The sequence below is a fragment of the Frieseomelitta varia genome, unplaced genomic scaffold (genome assembly GCF_011392965.1).
Source record: "Frieseomelitta varia isolate USP_RPSP 00005682 unplaced genomic scaffold, Fvar_1.2 scaffold_188, whole genome shotgun sequence".
Lineage (NCBI taxonomy): Eukaryota > Metazoa > Arthropoda > Insecta > Hymenoptera > Apidae > Frieseomelitta > Frieseomelitta varia.
This window is the reverse complement of record NW_025109616.1, coordinates 102072-112568: the sequence shown is the minus strand read 5'-3', so window position 1 is coordinate 112568 and position 10497 is coordinate 102072. Positions and strand designations below refer to the sequence as shown.

Sequence of the window (10497 nt, the reverse complement as noted above, 5' to 3'; positions counted from 1 at the left end):
TGGTGTGACGGGATCCAGGTGATTATTATATGTTTGTGGTCATTAGTAAGTTCGGTATAGGTTTCCTGGATCATTTGTATGAGTTCGTTCTTTTTGTTGCTATTGATGTTTGTTGCAGACAATCGTCTTTTCGCGGCTATTCTCAACACAGTTTCTTCTTTTTGTGCATTTAATTAATTTCTAGTATAATCTCATTTATTCTTCCAACGACTTATCAAGTTATTTATTCATTATTCTGGACTTGTAAGAATTATCAATCAATCTTAGAGAGTTTTTCAATAATTATCGTATCAAAAGATTGTACACATGGAGTAGAGATTTCCGATCTTTCCCAGAAGAGATGAATTTATACCTAAAGTCTTAATTTAAATTTTCGTCATACGAACTATCATAGAAGAATTAAAGAAAATATTCGAATTATTATGGAAGAATTATTACACGGACGTATTATATTGTATTATAATGTTTACATAAAATATTTTAAAATTTCATCAACACTATATCACGATTCTTGTGATTATATGATATTTGAAATCAATTTAAAATTATGGAAATTATAAATTATTTACTTCAAATATATTTAGTAATAATATATAATATAACATGGCCCTACTGTTTGTGCGTGAATATTGAAACTTACTGATATTTTATAGTTATTCAAAAATATATTTATTTGCGTTAAATATTTATTTTGCAATTTCTATGTCTGTCAATTTGTTTCAAACTTGATCAATACATGTTTAAGCGTTAATAAGTATAGCTTTACTACAGTGTTAATAAAATTTGAAAATATTGAAATCCAACAGATACGATATGTGTGTTACAATTCACAATTTTCGCGAGTAAGTACATTCTATCTTATTATAAATATCTTCGTAAAAATATTACCACACATATTTTTATTTATATCAATATAATAACAAATTTCTGGCTCTCGTTGCAATGTTAATTTCAGAACGTTTAATTATACGAATATCTTTATGAAAATAATTCTTAACAAATGTTCGAACACTATCACGAGCCACTGTATACTGTGCTTCACTTCGTAATAAATATCCTCTCCACCAACATACATACGCGTTTTAAACAACTCGGACAGAGACTTTCTACCTTCTTCCTGTTTCATTTCTCATCCTCGTTCAAATCGTCATTCATTCAACCACCGTGCATCTTAAACAACGTCAAACCGTTCACCAAAACACTCATAATATCAATCATCCCTTCCAAATGAAACCCCACCACCTCGTTTTAACGTCATCTTATACTCTTTCCTTCACGTTGGAAAAAACGAAAGGAGAGAAAAAGAACGAAAAGAAGCCCATATCCTCGCGTTAAACCCTATAAAACATCGCGCGCGGCGATTTCTTTGCCCAGAGAAAGGTCGTCCGTTCCACTACGGGTTTATTCATCTGCTACGCGTCCGAGCCGCATTTATGCGCTTCCTCTCCGCGATTTACTCGTGAGAAACGATCGAACGATCGTCCTCCATCTTTAAATCCCATTTTCGGTCGTGCAACGAACCGTGACTCCTTAAATACAGTCCACTCTTCGTGGTCTGATCCAACTGCACGCGAAAGCGAAGGAGAAGGGAGAGGAAGACGAAAGAGATTCGCCTCTTGTCGGACGAAAGTGGCGATTGATTTGTACAAAAGTTTTCAGCATACGGAAATAAATGGATGGATAAGTTTAAGAGAACTTGTCTGCATTTAATCTGAATTATCTTTCATAACAGCTTGAAAGAAATTGTGCAACTGTCTTTATGTTGCAATGAATTAGCCTTCATCGCCGATTTTTTAAACGTCACGTGTAAATTCAAGTTTCGTTTGAAATCAAAATTTAATCACAGGAGGAAAAGATTCGTTTATTCCGATGTGAAATGTGGTCACCAATATTGTTAACAAGCAATTGGATATTTTTGCAATGGAGTATTGGATGAAACGAAATGTGTAAGAATACATCACACATCTTTTATACAATAAACAAATATAATAAACGAAATAAATAAATAAATAAATAAATAAATAAATAAATAAATAAAATAAATATAATAAATAAAATAAATAAAATAATTAAAATATAATAAAATAAAATAAATAAAATATAATAAAATAAATATAATAAACGAAATAAATAAATAAATAAATATAATAAACGAAATAAATAAATTAATAAATATAATAAACGAAATGTATAAATTAATAAATATAATAAACGAAATAAATAAATTAATAAATATAATAAACGAAATGAATAAATTAATAAATATAATAAACGAAATAAATAAATTAATAAATATAATAAACGAAATAAATAAATTAATAAATATAATAAACGAAATAAATAAATTTATAAATATAATAAACGAAATAAATAAATTTATAAATATAATAAACGAAAGATAACACCATCCACTACATGATTTGTCGAAAGAAAAAAAGAAAAAAGAAAAAAAGAAATCCACATGCTTCTATCCTTGAAATTAAGAGAATGCCTGTAAACTTTTGTACCATAGTGTGCTCACTTGCATTGTTACATCCCAACAGCAATTACACGCGAGTCTAATAGCCAGTATTATAAACAATTTGTGGATTCTTCGTTTCTCATCTGATTTATCGTCACTCGAGAGGCCCCGGTATCCATTTGACTTACGACACGACGAATATCGTGTACAGCCGGTGAGGTTGCGCGATACCGCTTCTAAATACGGCCCGTTCGATCGCTAATAAATCAATCGTTCGTCGAAGATAAATCGATTTCGGTATTCTCGCATGACGTGTTCATTCTGCCGATCGCACGCAGGGTGAAATATTCGAGGGCCTGCGTCCTCCGTAATCGGCCCGTGATTCTCCCTGGTGAAGGCACCGTGCTGATTCTAAGTTGCTCGCTTTCTTCAGGACTCGCGATTTTTATTTGATTATTAACTGGCTGCTCGACAGGCCGTTTCTTACGCGTTTCGTGCTCGCGAGTTGCACGATACGTATTTCTGCAAATGTAACTTGGAGAAAGGTCCGAGTAGAAAATTGATTTCTCGTATTAAATTGTAAATTAAATTGTAGACGGTATATTGTACCTTTAAATATCTTATATATGTTATACATATATACATCCGTTGATTACGTACTTCTTAATTTTTATTACTGTACATTTATCGAATATTATATATAAATAATTTCATACAAATAGTTATTGTGTTCCCGGATTCATGATACTTCAAAGATAAACGAAAGCAACGAAATTCTGAATAATTTCTAATAAATCATAAGTACTTTTAATAAAGTTATTTTAATCATTCGTAAAATACGTACCGTCGAAATACTTTCACCATAGGTTAATAAGAAAAGAAAAAATCTTTCGCTCTAGCAAAATTGTATCCGCTTAAATGTCATTCACGCTCAACAGCCAGCAATTATCTCATCGCGTTGTCCAATAACAAACCATAGTTGCGGCCATGGCCAGCGATTACGCGCTTAATGATCCTTCACGAGCCTTCCGTAATTGTCGTTAATTCAGTTCTCTTTAAGCTACCTCGTTATTGCTCGCGTTATAGTGAGAAATTCAAGTAATTAAACGGAGACGAAGATCGGACAAGAGTCCTGTGAAATTATGCAATCGTCGTCAAGCAGTTCGGCGAATGATCAATAAATGCCGGATGCACTGATGTTCGCGTATTTCCTAACTTGCATCGCCGACTCGCTGTTTCGCAATTATTTCATTTCTGATGCTGGAATCTCTCATTTTAATAAACGAGTATTATTTTTTAAGTATTCACATAAAAATACCTAAAGCGTGGTAATAATTATATAACGTTTGTAATATTTCGTAGACAAAAGTCTTGTTACTTAAGATGTCGAAACTTTCAATCGAAATGATTCAAATGAATCTTTCAGTTGTAAGTTTTCTCGTAACATTCGTTTTATATATTATATATATTTATTATTAAATGGTACAGTTAAGAAAAATATCAAAATTCCCAATAAAAGCAACAAACGTAATGGACAAATGCAAGTAATTATTTCAAATCAAACTCACCCACTGGAGTTGCCGATCCAATGGTTGAAGCACCTCGACGCACCTCTAATCTGTTCTTCTTTTCCTGCATAAAACAGAATTCATATCGATTATTTTGTATATTAATTAAAACGAAATATTTAGCGTACTACTTGCAATAAACCAATTCTATTTTGAGCTCTAAATATAAATTGCGAATTTCCATTTGAGTGGGATCTTCTAATCAGTAGAACTTTATACAGGAAAATGCAAATTTAAGAAGTAAAGAAGAATTTTTAAATTCTAAATTCTAAGTACTTATTTATTTTTCAGGAATTTCTCATTCCTCTATATGGAGTTCTACCAATTAGAAATTTCATTTAAATTCAAATTCATGACAAAAAGTTTCAGATTTCCTTGCAACTCTTTTTCTATAACCTTTCTCTAAGTGAGATATTTTCTACACGTGCATACATACATATGGATATGTGTGGCTAACTTACAAATATGTGTTTCAAAGCGGGACCGTATTCAAGCTTGACTAAGTGCGTCGTAAATGCAGTTATACGTGTACCTTTCTTTACGTTTGCCACTAACTTCATTATTCATGATATTTACTGCAGAAATTAGTGAAAAACGAAAACGGTTTAAGGCTCTAAACTTTGAATTTAAAATTGAATTGGACAACATATCTTGCCTTTCTTGTAATTTGTGCTCAATTAAGCAAAAATTTATTACTAGTGGTAGGACTTTCAGCAATTTATGCCTTTTTTTGTCTACTTTTCAATGATTCATTCAATTAAAACACTGAACAAATAGCAAATATTTTCTTAGAAGAAATGCTTAGAATAATAAATCTAGAGTATTCGCATCTCTATATAATAAACTTAAATTTAATTAAAACGAAAAGGTCTTAATGCGAGACATATTTTACAGCTTCACTGCTTAATTTGAATATTTTCTCGACCATAATGTTTAATGTTTGTAACGTATAGATTGCAATAATGATTTATGCAAAATTATATTTTACCACGATTTAGCTCCTTTCAACTTTCAACAAATACGTAAACGTCCACGATCTCTTATTATTTTTCAATATTCAATATTTAATTTAATTTATTTTTAACAAGCATGTAATACATCTTGATACATTTCCTATGATTAACAGAGTAACGATATTTTACTCTTTGCATTTCGAGCACGCTATGGGCAACATATGTACGATATTTATCACATCGTTACGATATTAATTTCGAGGATAATATGCAAGTTTCGGAATATTGCCTCCACATCGACTTTCACCCCGCGGTATTGCATACAACACGTATCGACACGATGTGAAAATAAATCAGAATTACCGTTCGATTGTAGCCTAGGGAATTCCAGCTGCAAACGTGCCGCAGCTTCCTTTTTTCCTAACCTCTCATCACTACCATTTAGATGCTCCATTCCACAAAAAACACGACCTACGGATACGTACAATTAGTAGAGGATCCATGTAAAGTGGATACCGTAAAATTTTACGAAAGTTTCTCCATACTCTACCTCCATCGATGTTCACTTTCTCACGCAGTGAACTGCGTCAATAGCCCCCCCTTTCCCCCAACACGCCATTTGTATAGACTTTCCAGTGCAGAGCCGCGCCACTTCGTATCGTGCTTCGTATTTCACGGCGAACGATTCCGGACGTTAAGCAGCTAGTTCGCGCTAATGTTTCTCGTTCCTTCCACGGCGAGACAAACGCGAAACAAAGTTAATGAGTAAATTAACTCCCCGGCGAGATAAACGCGTGTCGAAATTTATTGTTACGCAGACCGCGCGCGTGAAAAATGGCGCTAAAGTGAGGTGCGCGCGCACCGATGCCCGCGCGCCTGCGCGACGCATGCGCAGTGCAACGCGACGCGGCACAGCGACTTGGGAGAAAAGAATCGGCAAATTGTTTCCGAAACGTGATAAATATTCATGGCCGAGGGTCGAAACGACGAATACCGCGGACAAGCACGATAAATCGAGTTTACGGGATGAGCCAACGAGTCATCGGACACTTCCTTTCTCGATACAAGCGGAACACATCGGTACGTTCTTGAATGTCGTCGCCGTATCGCTGCACAATAAATAATATGTACCGTTCCCGGCGGCCGAGTCCGATATTACCCTCCTTCTCTCTTTTCTTTCTTTCTTTTTCTTCTTCTTCCTTTTACCGATCCGCCTTTCCTTTCAACAGGGCTAACCACTCCACCCGCTTAATTAAATATCGTGTTAAGCGATCCGCAAATTCGCTGTGCCTCGCGAGACCACGGATACCACGTGACGTGCGCGTTAATGGCCAATTTAACGTCCGCCTTTCCAAGCGCCCCCTATCCCGGAAGAGACTGTTTAAATTGAGGAACCGGCGCGGAAAAAGGGATTCAATTAAATTAACCTCGCGATAACGCACGCACGCGATGTAATCGACCGTGTTTTCGGAATATTAAAGAGAAAATTAGCGTGCAATGGCTTTCTTCGGGGTTATATTTCTCGCTTCAATTGAATTGAAAGATTTGTTTGATTAATATCGAAGGGATGCTTGATAGATATCGGAATATTAAGAATTCCGGATCGCTGGAATTGTCAAACGCTCTTAAATTTAAATATTTTAGTTGTCAGAATTGTGTATGATTTTTAAAATTTTAGGTTAGTCGTTTTTTCATTAATTATTGTTTGAATTAGAGTAGTTATTCGCTGGTTGTAGAAATTGTGAAATAGATAGTAGATAGTAGATTGAAAGTTGAGGTTGATTTTAAAAACTTGTACTATATATCGTATAATAATGAAATTTATAGAAAAATTTTCCTAAAGCGTATCTACGATTTATGATTTTATAGCCTTGCTACAGTGTAGAAGGATGCATGCATTTTTACGACAATTTAATTGCCAGTTAACTTGTATAACGTTCTGCTTTGCGTGCTTTATCACGTACGAATGTAAAGTTATAATTCGAAGTACGAAGCCTTTAATTGTTAGCCGCATCCGTCACGCTTTCTTACATCCTGTCAAATAATTTTTGTTCCTTTATTTGTGGAAGCTTCATTAGTAATAATTGCTACAATGTGTGGAATCATTAGCCTAGAGATTTAATCTCACGTTGCATGTTCAAATGTCTTAATAACGTCTCAGTTCGATGAATAATTGAATCCCTTAACTTTCTATTACAAGTCAAATGTAACGTCTCACAAACTTTGTCAAGATCGATGCCAAACTTTTCTATAAAATTAGTCATTTTTCTATAAATTTCTCGCAGCTGAAATATAATTTCAATTATAAAATTATTAAAGTACAGCTTATTCTGAACAGAAAACTTCACTTTTCATCGCCAAAAATAACAATCCGACAGTTTTCTTCTTCTCCGTTACTCGAAAATTCTATTAATGGAATTTGCTTCCCTATTGCTTCACATATGGAAAAGCTCTGTTGCGTAATATTTTAAAACTCTCCGACGCGGAATTTTCTCAAAGATTTTCCAAGTCCTTCCAGCACACTTGCAATTCACGTAATACCTCATCAAACATTAATACGTTGCTACGTTGATTGAAACCTTGCGAGACGGAAATGAACTTCACGACTTATTCATGCGAGTAGTGCTCGTATCGTGAAACATTCATCGTCGAACAACGCGAATAATCATCGTTAGGATAGTATACTCACGTATACTTTTATATCGAGAGATTAAGGATAATTTCGAACGTTCGCAATCATCCGAGACGCGGATGTTCGTCAAGGAAATGAATCTGCGTGTGACTCAAGAATGCAACTGTAAATCATTCTTCTCTCTTCATTTTTCGATTGATTCTCTCGCTATTCTTCATTGCTGATTGTATGTGGTTCGATTTTAAGTGTCGAGGGATATTCGCGCTGTTGCAAATGCCTGTTGATCGAACCGCGTATGAAATGTAAGAGACTTTCTCGTCGTTGGTTCGTACATTTCATTTCGCGAGCGAAACGCGTATCCCTGCGCGAATATAATTCACAAATATGGCACTTTGCCACTTTGTATTGTCTATGGTGGGTCGTTAAACCTGGTCTTGGAAACTTTAATTAATTTCTAACGAAGATGTTGCATGTCTGTGTGAAGTTTTCGACGCGGCAGCTTGTCATTTTATGGAATTTTAATAATAATAAATGTCTTTTCTATCTGTACCCTTCCACGATGTGAGTTTTGTGAAACGAGTCATCATAATTGTGTTATACGTTATACTACAGAAATTATACACATTAATTCAGTTCGAAAAATATTTAATTCCCACAGAAGAGAAATTATGGAGTATTAAAAATGAATCGAATGTGGAAGAATATAAATTCTTTCGTTTCTATTTTTAAATATTATATTTCTATTTCTCTGCTAATCAGAGAGGAGAACGTTCGAAATCTCGGTAGCGAATTCACAACAACTGCATAAACATGATATTAGTAATCGAATAATTGTTCAATATTGCGAAACTATGTTTTGCATGAAAAACACGTTTCCAGCACATTTTCAAAACAGAAGAAATATAATGAAATAGCGTATCACGTCTATTAAACAGCATCGTTGCAAAATGCCAATTTCGATACGCATTCCCGCCATATTCTGTCAGTCAGTCTTGTTCCGCTTTTTTTTTTTTCGTCCTACATGACTAATTAAAGAGGTAATCGAATAAAAACAAAAAAGCGGGGAAAAAGAGATTACAGTTAAAATGCAAATGAACGTACGTTCCGGTATTGGTGGCTGTGAATTTATGAATAAATTTTGCCACGTTACACAGCGCACTTAACTTCGTCCGATCCAGTTTAATCATTTGACTTAATGAAAGATCAAAGATCGATGAATCTGTCTCTGCGGAGAATTTCCCAACGTGTTTTTGCGTTCACGACAAAACACATTTCGGATTCATAAGCGAAGTCAATTCATTTTTTTTTTTTTCTTTTATTTTTTCCTCCAATTCGATAAAACATGTGTATTTATCTTAATCATGCCACATCTTATAATCACTGTTAGGTAAAGGTTGATAAATATATTCTCGATTTAATATACTTTAATATATAAAATTATATTTATATAAATAATTTAAATTTCACCTATAATTATTAATTTTTATATAAATATTATTTATTTNTGCTGGCACTTTAATTTATAATTATTAATTTTAATTCCCTTATTTAATTTTCATTAATTTTTATATTAAGAATTTTTTATTAATTTTATCTCAATTTAAATATATTTAATTTTAATAAATTATATATAAAATATTAATTTAATTTATAATTTAACCATGAATTTGATATACTGAAAGTCTATATATATTGAATTTTGCTAAATTTACTACATGCAGTAAAAATGCTTTGACAATTTTAAAATTATTATACAAAAAAATACTGATACATATTGAAATTATAAACACTAATAAATTATAGGCTTTATAATATTAATAACAAACTACTTCTCACTTCTAAAGTCAGTCTTTTTCTGACGTCAGTCGATTAAATAATCGTGGTAAAAGAAAGGAAGTCTGACAAGCGGCCATTGGAAAATATAAATCAATACGTGATCCTCTAGTCGATTGATTGAAAAACATGTTAGAGACCGTTAGCTAATCTATCAACATTTACCAAGGACGGCGTGGTAACAGTGGTAATTAAAATCTCACGCTTAATAATTTCGCTTCTTCTGCAATACCCTTTCCCTCTCCTTTTCACTACCTTACATTACCATAGAAATTTTGTTAATTATATTTTAGGAAATTTATCGACAAATTCCACTGGACTTCTTTGACTAAATACAATTATGAACGATAATACTTGATACGAATGCCTGTAAAAAACAAACAAAAAAAAAAAAAAAAAAATTGGTAAAGTTAAGTTTTAAATAAGCAAAAACAGAAGAAGTCAAAAGACACCCTGTATATTCTCTCTTTCTTTTTTTTTTGAAAAGAAATCGATAGATAAAAAAAAAAACGCAGAAGACAATGTTCCTTACGTCTCAACCTCATTTTAATTTCACTGGCCACCATTATTCACGTGACCCTGCCCTTGAAACGGGTTTGCAACCACCGTTTCAGCAGCAGCCAACGATTGTGCAATCGCTTAGCGGTACCGTCTATCCTTCGTGTGTTTCGATTGTCACTCTAAAAATAATTCCTGCGCTGCCTTTCGCGCCACAACTGGAAATAACCAACTAGATATGACCGACAGTCTCTTGAATTCCAGTTCATCAGAAACTGACTGGTCGAGTCTTCTGATACTTCCTCGATGACATCCTGACGGAATCGTAGAACTACAACGTTCTTCCAGCTGTGATTGCTAATTTCGTTTCTCTGTTTGTAATTATCAAGCAAAGATCGCGTTGAAAATATTTCTTCTTCGTGAAAAATCACTCGAAGACCATTTGCTTCAAACTTTCGGCTTGCTTCACTTTTAAAGTAGCTGCATTTTCAATTTAGACCATCACCACCATTGCAGAAACACGAATTTGCACACGAATCTGCAACGTCTAGT

The 10497-nt window shown here is 33.6% G+C and overlaps 1 long non-coding RNA gene across 1 annotated transcript; it reads right to left on the bottom strand.

Annotated features, from left to right (window-relative positions):
- Positions 1–4029: 4029 nt before the first annotated feature.
- LOC122539030 lies at positions 4030–6081 on the bottom strand. Its single transcript, XR_006308972.1, has 3 exons — positions 5533–6081; positions 5346–5453; positions 4030–4093 (listed from the first exon to the last, which is right to left on the bottom strand). It is a non-coding gene; the product is annotated as an uncharacterized LOC122539030 (long non-coding RNA).
- Between the last annotated feature and the right edge of the window lie 4416 nt (positions 6082–10497).